This window comes from Dipodomys spectabilis, unplaced genomic scaffold (assembly GCF_019054845.1).
Source record: "Dipodomys spectabilis isolate Male_0828 unplaced genomic scaffold, ASM1905484v1 ptg000003l, whole genome shotgun sequence".
Taxonomy (NCBI): domain Eukaryota; kingdom Metazoa; phylum Chordata; class Mammalia; order Rodentia; family Heteromyidae; genus Dipodomys; species Dipodomys spectabilis.
This window is the reverse complement of record NW_024870680.1, coordinates 15,026,528-15,039,871: the sequence shown is the minus strand read 5'-3', so window position 1 is coordinate 15,039,871 and position 13,344 is coordinate 15,026,528.

Sequence of the window (13,344 nt, the reverse complement as noted above, 5' to 3'; positions counted from 1 at the left end):
AATCAATTTTGTGTCCAATCCTAGCTTGTCATGAATATGACCAACACTAGGTCTGTGAGATCTGTTGAGTTTTTCCTGGGCTAGGACTACCCATATGCTGTCTCCAGGGCTGCCTGACTTTCCCTGTGGTTACGGTTCCTCCATATGGACTGCTTCCTGCTTTTCTCTTGGTTGTTTTTTCTAGTTCTTCGTGTTTTTTAGTTGTCCAGTTACCTCCTTGATTCCCAATTTCTTCCTCTTTGTCTCTCTTGGAATATTGTCTTTACTCTGACTCTCCTCATTCACAGAGTTGCATGGAGGATGCTTCTCATCCAAATCCTTCCTCATCATTGCTTGTGGAATGTCTTTTGTATATATTTAAACACACACACACACACACACACACACACACACACACACACACACACGCACGGGCTGGGAAGGTGGCTCAGTGGTAGAGTGCTTGCCTTGCATGCATGAGGCCCTGGGTTTGATTCCACAGCACCACATAAGCAGAAAAAGCTGAAGTGGTGCTGTGGCTCAAATGGTAGAGCACTAGCCTTGAGCTGAAGAGCTGAGGGACAGTGCCCAGGCCCATAGTTCAGGCTCCATGACCGACAAAAAACAACACACACACACACACACACACTCATATACACACACACCCATCCTGGGGCCTAAACTGAGGACCTGTATGCTGTCCCTGAGCTTATTGCGCTCAAGGATAGTACTCTACCACTTGAGCCACAGCTCCATTTCCAGCTTTTTGGTGGTTCATTTGAGATAAGAGTCTCATGGCTTTCCTGGCTGGCTGGCGTTGAACTATGATCCTCAGATCTCAGCCTACTGAGCAGCTAGGATTACAGACATCAGCCACTGATGCCTGGCCATTCAGTGTAGTTTGGTTAAATGACTGAGCAGGCTACCATCCTCCCTCAGTCTCTATATCCATTACATAGAGCACAAGCCCAAGGCAGATGGCTGCATCAACAGACGTCAGAAATCCTGGGAAATTCCAGTTCCTGCAGAGGTGGGCGCAAGGGTCCTGGTGTTTTGAGGCTTGAGCAGTCACAAGCCCTCCCAGGCAGGATTTGGGGTTTCACTTAAGAGTATATCTTCAAATATACCCTAGACTTCTGATCTATTTGGTTCTACGCAGTCCCATAGCCAAAGATTGTGTCAGAAGACTGACCTTTGACTTACTGGCCAATCCTTCAACTTAATGATGGCTTTCTTCAGGCCATTGAAACACAGTCTGGCTTGAGTGGGTGAGTACTGCCTTTAATCCCTTCTTGGCCAACATGTCTGTGGCTTTTCCAAAGAAAGCACTAGGTTTAAGTCCCACTAAAGCTGCCACTTGGAACCACTTCAGTGCGGAAGCAAAACATTGTCATCTCTGTCAAATTCCAAATTACAGATTCTTAGTCATACCAGATTAAAGATTATCACAAAGATTTCCTCTCTTAGCACAGGGCTGCAGGGTAGGTATCTCCAGCTCAATTTTTCTTCTTCTTTCTCTTAGCACTTTGCTAAAAGTAACAACAACAACAACAAACAGTAAAGAGGAATACCCTGAATTTTCTTGCCATTTCTCTTAATTTGTGTGTGTGTGTGTGTGTGTGTGTGTGTGCACACGCGCTCGCGCACGTGCACCCTTGCCAGGACTAAGGCGTGAACTTAGGATCTAGGTGCTGTCCCTTACCTTTTTGACTCAAGGCTGTTGTTTTACCAGTTGAGCCATTTCCACCTTCGTATGTATGTGGAGGGGGGGGGGGTGGAGGCGCATGGGCGCGTGTGCGCATGCTCACGCGCATGCACAAGCACACATCCACATGCATGCATACCAGGCCGAGGTTTGAATTCAGAGCCCGGGTGCCATCCCTGAGCTTTTTCCCCCTCTCAAGTCTAGGGCTCTACTACTTGAGCCACATCTTCACTTCCAGCTTTTTTTTTTTTTTTTGTAGTTAATTGGAGATGAGTCTAACAGACTTTCCTACCCAGGGTGGCTTCAAATCTTGATCCTCAGATGTCACCTTTTTTGCTGGTTAATTGGAGATAAGATTCTCATATACTTTTTGCTTGGGCTGGCTTGAAACTTTGATCCTGAGATCTCAGCCTCCTGAGTAGTAGGATTACAGGCATAAGCCACCAGCTTCTGGAATTCTTTCTTTTTTTAATGATACCATATTAATTACACAAAATAGGAGACTTTTGCTTGTGACACCTCCATACATGTCTATAAGAAGGGCCCATATTTATAATCAGAGAAGAGGAGCCAGGAGAAAATCAACTACAGAAAAGTCAAAGGTGCACTTAAACAACCAACATGAAGAGGAAAATCAATTCTACATCAACATTCCTAAAGAATAAAACAGAAAAGCTGGCTTGACAGATCCTCTAAAACATCTTCAGGCCAAGCAAACTTTGATTGAAGGTGAAGATCAAAACCTTCCAAAGAGATGGGCTGGGAAGGTGGCTCAGTGGTAGAGTGCTTGCCTTGCATGCCTGAGGCCCTGGGTTTGATTCCTCAGCACCACATAAGCAAAAAGAAAAAAGCCAGAAGTGGCGCTGTGGCTCAAGTGGTAGAGCGCTGGCCTTGAGCTGAAGAGCTGAGGGACAGTGCCCAGGACCAGAGTTCAGGCCCCACGACCGGACCCCCCCAAAAAAAACAACCAAAAAAACCCCAAAAAACCCAAAACCTTCCAAAGAGAGAAAATGAAGTGACAGAACTTGTCAGGAGAAAGAAGTGACGTCTTTTGAGAAATCTTCTCTTCTGGAAGATGATTAGGCAGCGAGAATAGTAAACAAAGACTTAAAGACTTTCCGAAAACAAGCCAAAGAGTTTGAAGCAAAGCTGGAAAGAATCATTTGTTCTGTTCTTATTGCCCTTAAAGTGAAAGTTCCTGACAATGGGTAGACATGCTGGAGACTGCCAGACACACATTCCTCTCCAAACCCAGAGAAAGAGGAATGGAGGCAAGAGGCTGGTGGCTCACACCTGTAATCCTAGCTACTCAGGAGGCTAAGATCTGAGGACGGTAATTCACAGCCAGCCCATGAGAGAGTCCATGAGACTCTTATTTCTAGTTAACCACCAGAAAACCAGAAGTGGAGCTGTGGCTCAAAGTGGTAGAACACTAATCTTTGAGCACAAAAGCTCAGAGACAGCACCCAGGTTCTGAGTTCAAGCCCCATGACTGACAAAAAAAAAAAAAATCTCATGAAAGTGGCACTGTAGCTTAAGCAGTAGAGCGCTCGCCTTGAGTTACTGAGCTCAGGGACAGCGCCCTAGCCCAGAGTTCAAGCCCCACCACTGACCCAAAAAAATAAAATAAAATAAAAAACTAAAAAAAAAAAAAAATCTATGGAAACAGTGACTAAATTTGAGCTTTTACATCTGGCTCTTCACATATCTGGGATTAGATATTCCATTTGTGCGTATGTGGGAGGGGTGTGGGGGTATGGATGTGTATATATTGTTATTGAGACTTGAACTCGGCCTTTTACTTTTGCTTGGCTTTTTCACTCAATGCTGGTTAATTAGAGCTAGACATCTCATAGACTTTCCTGCCTGGGTTGGAGTTGAACCACGATCATCAGATCTCCTGAGTAGCTAGGATTGTAGGCATGAGCCACCAGCACCTGACCTAGAAAGCCCAGTTTTTCAGGAAGAACTTGCAACCCCTCCTCCCCTGCCCATCACTGGGCGTGAGGTATAATTTCCTCTGAGACAGGAGCTTCCCACCACCCTCCACTAGACTTCCTTACCCCCTCCATCCCCAAATGTGGAGTTTCTAAGACTCCACTGGGGAGTTTGTGGTGAGAAGCACATCAGGCGGATGTTCAAAGCTTCTGTCGCAGTTGTCTTTGTCCTTCCTGAAATAGTCATCCCTCTCCAGAAGAGCAGAAAGAGTATATAAAGAGATTTATTTCAAGGAGCTGTGCTTGCTTTAGTCTGGGGGCTGGCATGTTTGCCATCTGGCGGGCAGGCTGCTGGCCTGAAAGCCCTCAGGCAGGGCTGAGGCTGTCAACTACCCACAGGCACACTTCCTTCTTCCCCAGGGAGGCCTCGGCTTGGTAACGCACACCCTTTCACTGATTGGATGGGGCCACCCACATCACCATGGATAATTTACCAAAACTCAACTAATTGCACAGGTTACACACAAAATAAAGCAACACCTAGATCCATGTTTCATCTACTAATTAGCTTGCTGTGGTTTAGCCAGATGGTCATATAGAAGTAACCTGTGCATGACACCTGGATGGATCTCTCATGATTTTCTCTCTGTGTGTGTGTGTGTGTGTGTGTGTGTGTGTGTGTGTGTGTGTATACATGCGCGCACATGCCAGTATTGGGACTTGAACTGGCACTGTTCCTGACCTTTTACTAATGCCTAGTATTCTATCATTTGAGCCACAGCTCCACTTCCAGCTTTTTGTAGTTAACTAGAGATAAGAGTCTCTCAGAATTTTCCTGCACACACTGGTTCAAAGCACAATCCTCAGATCTTAACCTCCTGAGTAGGTAGGTTTCAGGAGGTCATTATCTCCCTCAGCTGAGATTTTAGCTGTAAGCCATCAGGCCCAGTTCATTATTTATTTATTTATTGAGATGGGGTCTTGATAACCTTTTCTTTTTTATTCTTTCTTTTTTTTTTTTTTTTAGATCCAGTCATGGGGCCTGAACTCTGGGCCTGGGCGCTGTCCCTCAGCTCTTCAACTCAAGGCTAGCGTTCTACCACTTGAGCCACAGCGCCACTTCTGGCTTTTTTTCTTTTTGCTTATGTGGTGCTGAGGAATCAAACCCAGGGCCTCAGGCATGCAAGGCAAGCGCTCTACCACTGAGCCACCTTCCCAGCCCTTGATAACTTTTTCTTTAGGCTGGCCTTGAACTGTGATCCTTCCAATCTCCACCACACAGTAGCTTGGATAAAGGCATGAGCCACAGTTCCCATCCAAATGACACAATTTTAAAATGCACAAAAGAGCATCAGTCTCTTATGCCTGTAATCCTAGATACTCAGGATGCTGAAATATGAGGATCCTAGTTTGAAGCCAGAGCAAGCAGGAAAGTCCATGAGATACTTATCTCCAACGAACCACCAAAAACCTAGAAGTGGGTCAAATGGAAAGCTCAGGGACAGTGCCCAGGAGTTCAAGCCGAAGAAGAAGCCAAGAAGAAGAAGCCAAGAAGAAGAAGGGGGGGGGAGGAGGGAAGCAGGAGGGGGAGGAGCAAGAGGGGGGAGGGGGAGGAGGAGGAATGATAGACAGTGAAGTGAATGCTAGCTAGTATTTAGAAATGTAGTAACTCTCAGAGACTGCTGGGGTTTTGTTTTGTTTTGTTTTGTCTTTGGGTCCAGTCGTGGGGCCTGAACTCTGGGCCTGGGCGCTGTCCCTCAGCTCTTCAGCTCAAGGCTAGCACTCTACCACTTGAGCCACAGCGCCACTTCTGGCTTTTTTCTTTTTGTTTATGTGGTGCTGAGGAATCGAACCCAGGGCCTCATGCATGCAAGGCAAGCTCTCTACCACTGAGCAACCTTCCCAGCCTACTGCTGGGGTTATAAAATGATGCAACTGCTTTGGAAAATAATTTGTTTTTGTTTTTGTTTTTTTGGTTCCGGTCATGGGGCCTGAACTCTGGCCTGGGCGCTGTCCCTCAGCTCTTCAGCTCAAGGCTAGCGCCCTACCACTTGAGCCACAGCGCCACTTCCGGCTTTTTTCTTTTTGCTTATGTGGTGCTGAGGAATCGAACCCAGGGCCTCATGCATGCAAGGCAAGCACTCTACCACTGAGCCACCTTCCCAGCCCCTGGAAAATAGTTTGACACTTCAAAATGTTAAACATATTCACCATAATACCTAGCACCTTCACATCCAAGAGAAATAAAAACATATTTACAAGTAGGCTTGGAATGTGGGAGGCCTGGGTTTGATCACAGGCAACACAAAACAACAGTTAAAAAACAAAAGTTGTATATAGCCATATTATATACAATAGATAAAGGTGCCAAATGCTCAAATGCCTACCAACTGATAAAATAATAATACGTGGTAGAGTAGAATGCTACTTGTCAATAAAAAGAGATGAAGACCTGATGCATATTACAACATGAAAACATTATACTGCCGGGCGCCTGTGGCTCACGCCTGTAATCCTAGCTACTCAGGAGGCTGAGATCTGAGAATCTCGGTTCAAAGCCAGCCCGGGTAGGAAAGTCCATGAGACTCTTATCTCCAATAAACTACTAGAAAACCGGAAATGGTGCTATGGCTTAAGCCGTACAGCGCTTGGCTTGAGCTGAAGAGCGCAGGGTCAGCGCTCAAGCCCAGAGTTCAGCCCCACGACCGACCCCCCCCCCCAAAAAAAAATATACTAAGAGGTAGCAAATCAAAAAGGTCACAATTGCGTGATTGTACTTATATGAAATATACCAAATAAGCAAATCCACACAGATAGTAGATTATGGGAGAGGTGAGGTGTGGCCCAAGTGGTAGAGCTCCTACCTAGCAAGTGGAAGGCTCTGAGTCCAAACCTCAGTACTACCAAACAAACAAACAAATAAAATAGCAGCTACTGGATCATGCTTGTAATCCTAGCTACACACACACACACACACACACACACACACACACACACACACTACCAGGAAGGGAGTGTTAGGGTGCTTGTCTGGTTCCATCCTCAATACTGCAAGGAAAGAAAGAAAGAAAGAGAAAGGAAGGAAGGAAGAAAGAAAGAAAGAAAGAAAGAAAAAAAGAAAGAAAGAAAAGCTGTGTTTAGGAGTGCAGGCCTGTAATTCCAGCATTTAGAAGGCTAAGGGCTGGAGGATCACAATTCACAAGGCCAGCTGGGGCTACATAGGACCCTGCCTCAAATAAGTGAGTGGGGTTTGAGCTCAGGGGTCTATACCACTTGAGCCACACCCTCCCCCAGTCCTTTTGGCTTTAGATTATTTTTCAGGTAGGGTCTTAGTGTTTCCCCTTGAAGTCCCCCTCAAACCATCCTCCTCCTGACTACGCCTCCCCGTAGATGGGAGTTACAGGTCTGCTCACACCTTTTATTACCTTCTCAAAAAGGGTTATTGGCCAGTGCTTTAGAAGCACCTGCCACATCTGGCTGCATTTAGATTTGGTGTCAGCGGTACCTGTGGCTTTAGTTTGCCCATGGTTCCCTGCCCCGCACCCCCACCCCCGACTTTTTTGTTTCTTCTTGTCTTGGCTCCCTCTCTTTGGGAGAGCAGGGAATTTGGAATTGCTGTAGGAAAAAAAAAATCTTCCTTCTTCCCAAGGTTGCTAAATCTGGAGACTATAATCTAGACATTGGAGAGAAAAGAAAGCTAGGAAGAGAAAGGGCAGGAAACAGCAGGATTCTGGGCCAAATTCCTCCAGGCTAGTTTCCTTCCCTTCCTCTCTTCCTCTTTCTTTCCTCTCTCCCTTCCATGCTTCCTTCCTCCTCCCATTCCTCCCTTAAGAACTGAAAACTTAGTTAAGAAGAAGGTAAGGATGGAAAGTTCCAGGTACCTGGGATGAAAAACAGCAGCGGGGTTGGGAGATCGGGGTCCTGGGGCGGCTAAGAAGGGATGAGCTCAGTGGCTAATAGGATCGGCCAAGACGAATCCGCCCTCCAGGCACGCACCGCATGGAGGGCTGAAATGCAGGGGCGGCTCCAGGTCAAGATTACAGAGACCCGGGGGAGTGGGGAGCGAGACAAGGAGGCTTAAGGAGCCAGGCTGCACAGCCGGGACTGAAGCGGCAGGATGAAGATTTAGTCTCCGGCCAGTGGTGGAGGACTGGCTCTGCTCTGTTCTCCAGTGCCACCCCTTTCCTGGGTAACTTGGAGGCACTCAGTCAAGACCACCTAAGACGCAGGCAATAATGCCTTGACCTGCAGCTGAGCTTTCAGCGCCTGGGATCCGCCGGGGAGCTTGGAGGGAGAGGGACTGGAGCAAGAGCTTGGCTTCTGCCTAGGATCGCCCTGTCTCCCCCATCAGGCCCCCCACTTGGTAGCATCTTCCTGATCCCCTTATCTCTAAGGCGCTCAGGGAAGTGGCCCCCCTACCTGCCTGCAGTCTTCTCGGAAATGCTGCTCTGAACACCCAGGAGCCATGAGTCCTGCAACTCCGGTAAGGAAGAGCTCTGGGGGACCAGAGGGAAGGCCAGGCCCGACGTGGGCCCTTTCTAACTAGGAGATGGGAGGGAGAGCCATAAGCCCTGGCAGCTGCTGATGGCTGCTTAATGTCAGCTGTGTGCTCACAGGGGGGTGTGCAGGGCACATGCTGGTGATTCCGGAGCATTCTTCCTTCCCCATCCCATTTTCTACTGTGCCCCAAAGGGTCCTTTCCCAATCACCAGCTGCCTCCCCTAGCCCTTCATCTGGAAAGTCTCTCCCCCAAGCTATAGTTTTCTGGTGGTTAATTGGGGGCCGGGGGAGCGGGGAAGAGTCTCATGGACTTCCCTGCCCAGGCTGGCTTTGAATCGTGATCCTCAGATCTCAGCCTCCTGAGTAGCCAGAATTACAGGCGTGAGCCACCAGCACCAGGCTGAGCATCTTTCATTTTGCTGGTGCTGGCCTGGACCACGATCTTCCTAGTCACGTTTCCTGTGTCACTGGGATAACAGATGTGTGTCACAGCACCCAGCTATTGGTTAAGATGGAGGCTGGATAACTTTTTGCTTGGACTGGCCTCAAACCGGTTTCCCAATTTCTGCTTCCTGATTCCCTGGGATCACAGGCATGAGGCACTTTGTCTAGCTTTCAAACACTATTTTCAAAGCATACTGTAGACCCTCGAACGTTTAGACCAGTGCTCATAGGAGACTTAGTTTTACCCTAGGAAACTGCTACTTATCCTCCAAGGCCCAGTCAGTCTCTTCTGGAAGCGTTTTGGAACATTTTGGGCAAAGACAGATTCTTCTTTCTCTTTGTGAAACATGCCTTTTATGTTTACTGTGGGCTTACGTCTAGTCTCCATCAACAGATTGGAGGGTGAAAGGCTTGTTAGATGCTACCCTTGACCCCAAGGAGTTTGGCTCCTCCTCAAATCTTTGCTTTTTCTATAAAAGTTCAGACTCTTGTGTGTGTGTGTGTGTGTGTGTACTGGGGCTTGAACTCAGGGCCTCAGTGCTACTGTAAGAAAATAAAAAGATGTTGTGGCTCAAGGGGTAGAGTGCTAGCTTTGAGCAAAAGAAGCTCAGGGACAGTGCCCAGGCTCTGAGTTCAAGACCCAGGACTGGCAAAAAGAAAAGAAAAGTAAAAGAGCTGGGTGCTAGTGTCTCAGTCCTGTCTGTAATCTTGGCTACTCAGATTGCTGAGATCTGAGAATTACAGTTCAATGCCAGCCCAGGCAGGAATAACCATGAGACTCTTACCTCTAGTAAACTACTCAGAAAAAGCTGGAAGTGATGCTGTGGTTCAAACAGTAGAGTGCTGGCTTTGAGAGAAAGAGTTCAGGGACAGTGCCTAGGCCTTGAGTTCAAGCCCAGCACTGGCACAAACACACACAAAAAGAGCAGATCCCTGACTTATATAACTGTAACCAGACCTCTGTACATCACGATTATAATAACAATAAAAATATCAATTTAACAAAAAGAGCAGAAAGGACAAAACGTAACAACAGACCAACAGGCTTTATTTGGGAGGAAAGTTCGGGAAGGAGGACTAAGTCTCCTTCAGCTCAGCTGGAGGGGAAATGGCGCACCTTCCTTACAACTAGGATTCCTTTAAATATGAGGCAGAAAAAGTGAGGTCAGGGAAGGGGGGACAGATGGAAGTGGGACGAGATGGTGGTGGGAGAGTAATCTTATTTTGACTGAGGTGTTTCGAGGTTTCAACAGCGTTTGTGTCAGGGGTGTCAGCATCAGATGTGGCCTTGGTCTCAGGCTCTCTTCCAAGACCACTGGCTGTGTTTGTTGGTGGGGGGAGGAGAAGGGAGCTAATTCAGGGGCAGCAGCTGCAAGGACTGTTCTAAGATATGGCTGTCAGGGAGAAAAGAGAGTCATTGTCCATCAGCTATCCCATAGCTTAAAGCTGCCACTCTACCATTTGAGCCACACCTCTTCCTCTAGCTTTTTGCTGGTTAATTGAAGAGTCTCAGAGACCACTGCCTGGACTGGTTTTGAACTGGGATCCTCAGATCGCAGCCTCCTGAATAGCGAGGATTACAAGTGTGACCCATGGATACCTCTCCAGATTTTTTTTTTTTTTTTGGAGACAGAATCTCACTATGAATCTCACCGTAAATGTAGATGTATGCTACCACATCCATAGCTTTTTTTTTTTTTTTTTGCCAGTTGTGGGGCTTGAACTTAGGGCCTGGGCCCTGTCCCTAAGCTTCTTTTGTTCAAGGCTAACACTCTACCACTTGAGCCACAGCGCTACTTCTGGCCTTTTTTTTTTGTCAGTTGTGGGGCTTAAACTTTGGACCTGGATGCTGTCCCTGTGCTTAAAAAAAAAAAAAAAAAAAAAAAAAAAAAAAATATATATATATATATATATATATATATATATATATGGTTGGGAAGGTGGCTCAGTGGTAGAGCGCTTGCCTTGCATGCATGAGGCCCTGGGTTCGATTCCTCAGCACCGCATTAAAAAGCCAGAAGTGGCGCTGTGGCTCAAGTGGTAGAGCATTAGCCTTGAGCTGAAGAGCTGAGGGACGGCGCCCAGGCCCAGAGTTCAGGCCCCATGACCAGACCCAAAAAAAAAACATATATATATATATATATATATATATATATATATATATGTTTAATATATATTATTGTAAAGATACTATACAGAAGGGTTACAGTTACATGAGTAAGCATGAGTAAGGTAATGAGTACATTTCCTATTGTTACCCCCTCCTTTTTCCCCTACTATCCCTTCCCTCCCCACTTCCCCAACTCCTCCCCACCACTAAGTTGTAAAATTCATTTTTTTTTTTAATCTTTTTTTTTTAATTGTGAAAATACTGTACAGAGGGGTTACAATTACATGTGCAAGATAATGAGTACATTTCATATCAAACATTGTAGCCTCCTCCTTTGTTTCCCCTTCCCATCCCCTCCTATACCCCCCCACCCAAACCTCCCCCCACCAAAGTTGTAAAGTTCGTTTTTTGACATAACAACTTGTACATCTCATTGTTGCAATGGGTCCACCTTTTTCCCTAATTAAACGATTTGTTTTTGCCCTTCCCCTCCACAAATTATACCAACATCAAATGCAGTGAAAGCAGGGCTTATACCGTGGGGGAGGGACATACAAAGCAACAAAGAAATCATCTTATAAATAAGTTAGAAACAATCGCATGAAAGAAAAAAACATTTGAATACATATCTTGAGGTTCATTTCCCTAACATCAACTTATCTGACCTTTTCTGCTTTACTCAGACATATACTAGTTATTGCAAATAAGGGAAACCATAGGACCTATGTTTTTTTGAGCCTGGCTTACTTCACTTAATATAATTTTTTCCAAGCCTTTCCATTTCCTAACAAATGGGACAATGTCATTCTTTCTGATGGAGGCATAGAATTCCATTGTGTATATATACCACATTTTCTTGATCCATTCACCTACTGAGGGGCATCTGGGTTGGTTCCATATCTTAGCTATGGTAAATAATGCTGCAATAAACATAGTCGTACTGATAGCTTTAGTCTGGTCTTGTTTGTGATCATTTGGGTAAATGCCCAAAAGTGGGATTACTAGGTCATAGGGGAACTCTATGTGGAGTCTTTTGAGGAACCTCCATACTGCTTTCCAAAGTGGTTGAACAAGTTGTAAAATTCATTTTCAACAGTGTCTTATACATCTCATTGTTATAATGGGTCAACCTGTATCCTTGTTTCAGCACTTTGTTATTCCCCTCTCCCTATCCCTGGGCTCTTCAACTCAAGGCTAGCGCTCTATCACCTGAGCCACAGCCCACTTCCGGTTTTCTGGTGGTTAATTGGAGATAAGAGTCCCACAGACTTTCCTGCCTGGGTTGGCTTTGAACTGTGATCTTCGGATCTCAGCTTCCTGAGTAGTTAGGATTACAGATGTGAGCCACCGGCACCTGGCTACCTTCTGGCCTTTTCTGTTTACATGATACTGAGGAATTGAACCCAGGGCTTCATGCATACTAGACAAGCACTCTACCATCAAGCCACATTCCCAGCCCGTGCTTTTTTTTTTTTTTTTTAACTTACTTTATTGTTGTTCTAGATGTGACATACATTGGGATTACCTCTACATACATCAGATAACAAGTAGCTTTTCTTTTGCATAGTGTCATCTGTTTCTTCATTCTGTCCATTCCCTCCCTCCCATCTCCACCCACGAGTTGCTTAGTTCACTTGCATCAATGTCCAGTGCAGCCAGGTGCTGGTGGTGGTTCACTCCTATAATCTTAGCAGCTCAGGAAGCTGCTAAGATAGACCTTTGAAGCCATCCCAGGCAGGATAGCCCTTGAGACTGTAATCTCCAACTGACTAGCAAAAAGCTAGACGTGGAGCTGTGGCTCAAGTGGCAGATCACCAGCTTTAAGCAAAAAAGCTCAGGAACAGCACCCAAGCCCTGAGTTTAAGCCCTAGGACTGTATTAAAAGAAAAAAAAAGTATAACTTGCATTCTATTTTGTTTCAGAGGATATTCAGCTCCTTAGAGCTTTGGTGAAGGTTATAGAGCAGCACGTACAGGTCTAAATTGAGCTGAGGGAATTCAGATCTGCAGTTTCAGGAGATGCCTACAACTGTGTATGAATGGCACCGCTCTCAGTGGTGGAGCTTTATGGAGAGTGGGAAGCATTTTGGTGTCGAAGACAATAGCTTTGCAAATACCTATGATGTCTGTGGTGCAGCCTCTTCCTCCCCTCTCCCTTTTCCTCTCCCCTCTTCTCTCCTCTTTTGAGATAGGGATTTACTAAGTTGCCCAGGCTGGCCTTGAACACTTGGACTCAAGAGATCTTCCCACTTCATGGGCTGGGAATGTGGCTTATGCTTGCCTAGCATGTATGAAGCCCTGGGTCCAATTCCTCAGCACCACATTCACAGAAAAAGCTGGAAGTGGCACTGTGGCTCAAATGGTAGAGTGCTAGTCTTGAGCAAAAGAAGCTCAGGGACTGTGCCCAGGTCCTGAGCTCAAGCCCCAGGACTGGCCAGAGAGAGAGAGAGAGAGAGAGAGAGAGAGAGATTTCCTACTTCAGCCTCTGGAGAAAGCTATGACTACAGACACTGGCTACTCCCACTCCTTCCCCCACCCCCCTCCACCCCCAGCTTTGGTGGTACTGGAGATTCAACTCAGTCCTCCAGTCTAATCTCCACTTTTTTTTGGTTGTGGGGCTTGAACTCAGGGCCTGAGCACTGTCCCTGGGCTCTTCAATGCAAAGCTAGT